The sequence below is a fragment of the Equus caballus genome, chromosome 5, assembly GCF_041296265.1.
Source record: "Equus caballus isolate H_3958 breed thoroughbred chromosome 5, TB-T2T, whole genome shotgun sequence".
NCBI lineage: Eukaryota > Metazoa > Chordata > Mammalia > Perissodactyla > Equidae > Equus > Equus caballus.
In genome coordinates, this window is record NC_091688.1 from 84,872,146 (window position 1) to 84,878,145 (window position 6,000).

At 44.0% G+C, this 6,000-nt stretch overlaps 1 protein-coding gene across 1 annotated transcript in view; it reads left to right on the forward strand.

The window, feature by feature from the left end:
- LOC111773653 (uncharacterized) overlaps positions 1-4,177 on the forward strand; it is a 28,922-nt gene extending 24,745 nt beyond the window's left edge. Inside the window, exons 3-4 of the mRNA XM_070267595.1 lie at positions 929-1,023; positions 3,321-4,177. The gene's annotated coding sequence lies outside the window, so the exon portion shown is untranslated. The remainder of the gene's footprint in view (positions 1-928; positions 1,024-3,320) is intronic.
- Positions 4,178-6,000: the final 1,823 nt, after the last annotated feature.

The following is a 6,000-nucleotide window of genomic DNA, read 5'->3' on the forward strand; positions in this document are numbered from 1 at the left end:
GAAGCTGATACTGCCTCTGACTCAGTCCCTTTCACCTCATGTTTTTTCTGGCACATTTGTCCTAAAAGTATCACTCTATCTCTGATTCCTTGCTACATGTCAGATTTGCCAAATTTGTAAAATTTGTTTTGTTAATGAGAGATTTAAACTTTCTTTCATTAATTCCTGGAAGTTGGTGTCATATGAATCAGAGGAAATATATGTCTTTTTTATGTTGCCTCTCTAATGATGTACAAAGTCATGGGGCCTCCCTTACTCTCAGTCCTTTGAATAAGGAACTAAAGCCACCCCCTTGGGGTCCATCCCACCTCAGTTGTGGGGCGTGAGGTTCTATGTCTGGATTAGCCTTCATAACTTGCTGTGACTTCCTGAAGCCCTCTAAAACCCCCCTCCAAGAGCTCCTCTCCACCCTTTTTCCTTTAATATCTTCCCTTTAAGTGATCGATAGCGAGGCCTTCCCTGCACCCTGTGGAACCGAAAGCAGTAATGCTGCAAGTTCTGAGCGCCTGCAAAGTCTCTCTCTGGGTTCTAGCCGGTTGGTCCCCAGTTTCCACCTGGCACCTCTCCAGAGAAGCCCCCTGTAGGATTCTGCTTCCCCCATCCTCCACCCACCTTCTCAGACCCCAAACTGTGAGACTTAAACAGTGATGATCACTTTTCCACTCTTTTTTGTATTTTCCTTGACCAGTTAGGCTCTGGGCATTGAATTCTCTTATCACAAAAACTCTCTTAGTTGTATGTAACTAAGTCAGTCCACTTCTCCCTGACTGATTGTCTCAGTCACCATTGTGTCGATCGGCTTAACAATGGAACCTGTTCTCTTGTCTGCCTCTAACTCTCTTTTCTCTCTGACAAGAAAATCCGGGAGATGGGGCAGGCAGGTAGCTGGTCTATTCAGTGACTAACTTTCTTCCCTTTCTTCTTTTAGATTTAGTGTTTTTATTATGAAAGCAATACATGCTCATCATCACTAAAGTCCAGAACTGTAAGAATTTCCCCATCTCGTCTCCCACTAACAGTGCGGTAAGTATTTTCCTAGTTATTCTCTAGGCATTCACTAAAAAGAAAATGAAATAAGATAAAATAAAATAAAAATATCACACACACACACACACAAGGCACTTAACTACACAAAAAGAAGAGTCCCACAGATACTATTCTGCAATTTGACTTTTTCATTGAATAATCACTGTGATCATTTTCTATGCCAGTATATTTGTTTATCTATCATTCTTTGTCAGAACGCTCTGGCTGTAAGTTACAGAAACCCAAGTGAAGCTATCTCAAGCAGAAAAAAAGAGTTGGGGGAAGGGAGGTAGGACCGGCCTCAGGAAGGGATGTGTCCAGGGACCCAATGGTGTCAACAGGACACCTTCTCTTTCCATTGCTCAGTACAGATGCTGTTTTGCCCTCATCCTTTCCTACAGCAAAGCAAACGTTTTATTCTACACAATAGGCACAGGGAGAATCACCCGTGATGCCACTTTTAGGCTTCCATCATCCCGGATCCACCAACCCGTGGGTTAGGTAACCTGAGCTCATTACTCTGCCCCTCTAAACTGCAGCTCTGTCACGTAAGCAGATGACCTTGGGCTCACTCTCCTGGGCCTCTCCCTGTGGCCCAGCCAGACTCATGCCAGGGGTGGAAGCTGGAGGTCCAGGAAGCAGAGTTTGTAGGTCCTCCTCCTGGGAGGGGAACACCAGCGCGTCCTTGAAGGCCACCTGAGGGCAGCATGTTGGAGTCCATCACCTCTTCCCTGGGCCTGGACTTAGGGAGCCAATGCTGGGCCTTCCCTTTGATTGAGTATACTTTTGAGGGTAGAGGAAGAGCTACCCGGACTATAAATCCTTGACTGAGTGTCTCTCTCAACAACAAACCGCTCAGGACTCTCCCACCCTGTTTCTGGGACCGAGGCTGCTTTCCTCCCAGGAATCCCCAGAGTTATGACTCGTTATTCCAAAATTATGCTTCAGAAGCCCTCACACGGTAGTGCCCACTGGTGGGTCTTTCTTAAAATAAAGATTCCGGGGCCCTAACCCCTGAGACTGAATCAGTACCTCTGGGATAAGGGCCAGAAATCTACACTTTTTTTTCTTTTTGAGGAAGATTTGCCCTGAGCTACCATCTGTTGCCAATCTTTCTCTTTTTCCCTCCCAAAGCCCCAGTACATAGTTTTATATCCCAGTTGTAAGTCCTTCTAGTTCTTCTATGTGGGATGCCTCCACAGCATGGCTTGATGAGTGGTGCGTAGGTCCGTGCCTGGGATCTGAACCAGCAGACCCCAGAGCCCTGAAGGGGAGCATGAGAACCTAACCACTTGGCCACAGGGCTGACCCCAGGAATCTATACTTTTTAAAAGCAACACGCCTGATTTTATGATCAAATGGATTTGGGAAGGACAGACACATAAATCTCCTGCTACGATCTCTGTTTAACCACTTCTCCAAAGGGCGGCAGCTGGGCAGGCGTTGGCTCCTTTTCTGTGGCATAAATGCCCAGCCTTGGCCAGGTGTGCTTAACAAACAGGTGTGTCCCCATCCCTCCCCAACTTTTACCCAAGTCAGTTATTTTTATTCCTAAGAGAGGTCTATAATGGGATGTTCTCCCTAAGTAGGGGGAGATCTATGTTTGTTGGTCCTGAAGCTTATACAATTCAGAGAGGCCCTCTAGGGAAAGGAAAATCAAAGTAGGAAAACAAAATTAGGTACGGAGCCTTGCAAGAGGCCCCTGCACGTGAAGGACCCAGCAGCTGAAACTTCATCCCCTTCATGGCAGTTCTGCTTCTGGACAGTGTTCTCATTCGGGAGCAAGTCAAAAGGACTCTGTTGCTCAAATTGTCTACGCCTTCCATGTATATTAGATGAACTGAATTTGTGGAAATGAAAAGGAAAAAAAAGACCACAAAGCTAGATCATTTTAGCCTAAAAGAGTCTGAAGCTGAGTTTTTCATCGTAACACAGTAGCATAGGTTTTGTTTGTTGGGGCGTTTACTTGTTATTCCCTCTATTCCCTGAAATTGAGTAAGAGTAACATGGCTTGTGTCGAGCCCCACTCCAGTCACCTTTCTGACCATGCCTCCCACTGCTGTCTTCCTTGCTTGCTCCTTTTCACCCTGCGCTTCCCTGAGCAGACCTGGCATGCTCTCACCTGGGGGCCTCTGCATTGGCTTCCTCTTCCTGAAATGGCGTTTCTCCATGTGACAGAGAAAGACGCATGGGCTCAGAAAAGTTAAGTGCTTTGATCAAGTGATTAAACCCACGAAAACATCCATAATGTTTTTCCACTGGTCTCATTCTTGACTCCCCTCTTTCTCTCATAGCCTATCCAATCGGCCAGGAAACCCTGTTGGCTCCATCTTCAAAATATGTTCTGAGTTCAACCATTTCTTCCATCTTCACTGTGACTGCTTGGGTGGGGCCACCACCACATCTTGTCCAAGGTCACTATAGCCTGCCATCTGGTCTCCCCACTTCTCCCTGCCCCCACAGGCTATCTCAACCCAAGCGTCCTTTAAAAGAGAAGTTAGATCGTGTCACTCCTCTGCTCACAACCCTCCAGTGGCTCCCTACTTGCTCCAAAGGAAAAGCCAATGTCCTTACGCAGGCCTAAAAAGCCCTACAGCCATGCTGTCCGAGGAGCTGACCGCTGGCCGCATGTGGCTGTACAGCGCTTGAGATGTGGTCCATTGGAATTGAGATGTCAAATACACACTGGATTTTGAGGAATTCCTTTGAAAAAAAAAAGAATGTAAACATTGATGTTTGCCAGAAGTGAGGGCTAGAGGGTGGGAGAAATGAGTGAAGGGAGTGAGAAGATACAAACTTCCAGTTATAGGATAACTAAGTCCTGGGGATGTAATGCACAGCATGGTGACTATAGTTAATAATACTGTATCGCATATTAGAAAGTTGCTAAGAGACTAGACCTTAAAAGTTCTCATCACAAGAAAAAAATTGTAACTGTAAGGTGGGGATGTTAACTAAACATTGTGCTAATCATTTTGCGATGTATGCATACATCAAATCATGTTGTACATCTTTAACTAATACAATGTTACATGTTAATTATATCTCAATAAAACTGGGAAAAAATTAAAAATGTAAAATAATTTTTTCTATTGATTATATATTAAAATTATAATATTTTGAATATATTGGATAAATAAAATATTAAAATTAATTTCACCAGTTTCTTTTTACTTTTTCTAGTGTGGCTAATAGAAAATTTAAAATTACGTATGTGGCTCACATTTCTGGCTTGAATTATATTTCTCTTGGACAGCACTGGTCTGCAGTGTCTGGTTCCTCCCTAAAATGTTTTCTGAGCTTGTCTCCTGCTCACTCCTGTTCTTGCTCACTCCAATCCAGCCACACTGGCTTCCTTGCAATTCTTTGGACAGAGAAGCATACCAAGTACCCTCTTCCCTCAGGACCTTTGCACTTGCTGTTTCCACCCCCCAAGAAGTTTCCCTCCAACTCTCTAGACAATTTCTTCCCTAACCTTCTCTAGACTTTATTTAAACTTCACCTTCTCAACAAAACTTTCTCTGACCACCCTCCTGAAAACTGAGTTTCTCATCCACCTCTACTCCTGTATTCATGGAAGCCCTTTCCTAAGTTATTTTTTTCCAAAGCATCTGTCACGGGTAACATACTATATATTTCCTGTATTTGTTTTGTTTTTGTCTAACTTTCTCTCTAGAATCCATGAGGGTAGGGAATTTTGTTTAAAGCTGTGCTCCCAACTTCTAGAACTATGCTTGGAACCTAGTGGGTGCTCATCAAATGCTTGTTGAGTGACATACTGAATGAATTTTAACCAACCATTTAATTATACAGGTGAAGAAGCTGACGATAAGTGGATTTTTCAGGGTCCCATGGCAGGTTAGGGGCGGAGTGGATGCAGCCTCAGTACAATCCAATGCTATTGGCTGGAAATGCAGGTGCCACCACCTAGATCCCAGCCCTTCGAGTATATTTGTGTTTCTTCACTGGACTCTGCCCAGATTTTTATGCCTCTTTTAAGCCCTGCACTTAAGGAAAGGAGGATCCACTCCAGAAATGTATTCTACTTAGTCATCACACCCAGGAGATGATCTCTGACAATCTTTTTTACTCCAAGGATAAGACTTTGAAACAATTTTTTTTCTACATCTGTCTGGATCTATGGAAACTAATGACATTTCACCAGGGGGAAAAATTGCTTGAAGGAAGCCATTACATTTTGATCATATAATAAAATGTTTAAGTTATAGCCTAAAGAATTTAAACTAGTTCATTTACTTGACTAACCAACACACATTCGTTGAGCACTAACATAAGCCAGGCATTGTTTTAGGTCCTCGGAACAAACAGATGAAGCTGACATCAACTTCAAGGAACTAACAGTCTAGTGCGTGTGTTTGGGGGGTGGGGGTACACAGTGTATTAGTTTCCCATTGCTGCTGTAACAACTGACCACAGACTTAGTGGCTTCAAACAACACACATTTGTTCTCTTACAGTTCAGGAGATCAAATCCAAAATGGATTTAGCCAAATAAAATCAAGGTACCAGGAAGCTGTGCCCCTTGTGGATGTTCTAGAGGAGTATCCGTTTTGTTGCCTTTTCAACTTTTAGTGGCTGCCTACATTCCTGCTTGCAGCGCCTTCCTCCATCTTCAGAGCACGCCATTCCAGTCTCTGTTTCCATCATCACATCACCTTCTCCCCTCACTCTGACTTCTCCTGGGTCTCTCTTATATGGATAATCCAGGATCATCCCAGATAATCCAGGATCATCTCCCCATCTCAAGATCCTTCACTGAATCACACTTGCAAAGTCCCTTTTGCCATATAAGGTAACATTTACAGGTTCTGGGGATTAGGACAGGGACATCTTTGGGGGACCGCTATTTAGTCTACTGCATAGGACAATGTGATAAGTGCCACAGTGGAGATGAGTATCAGATGCTATGTAAACACAAATGTCAGCTCAGACAAGGCTGGAGGAGGAGTGGGCC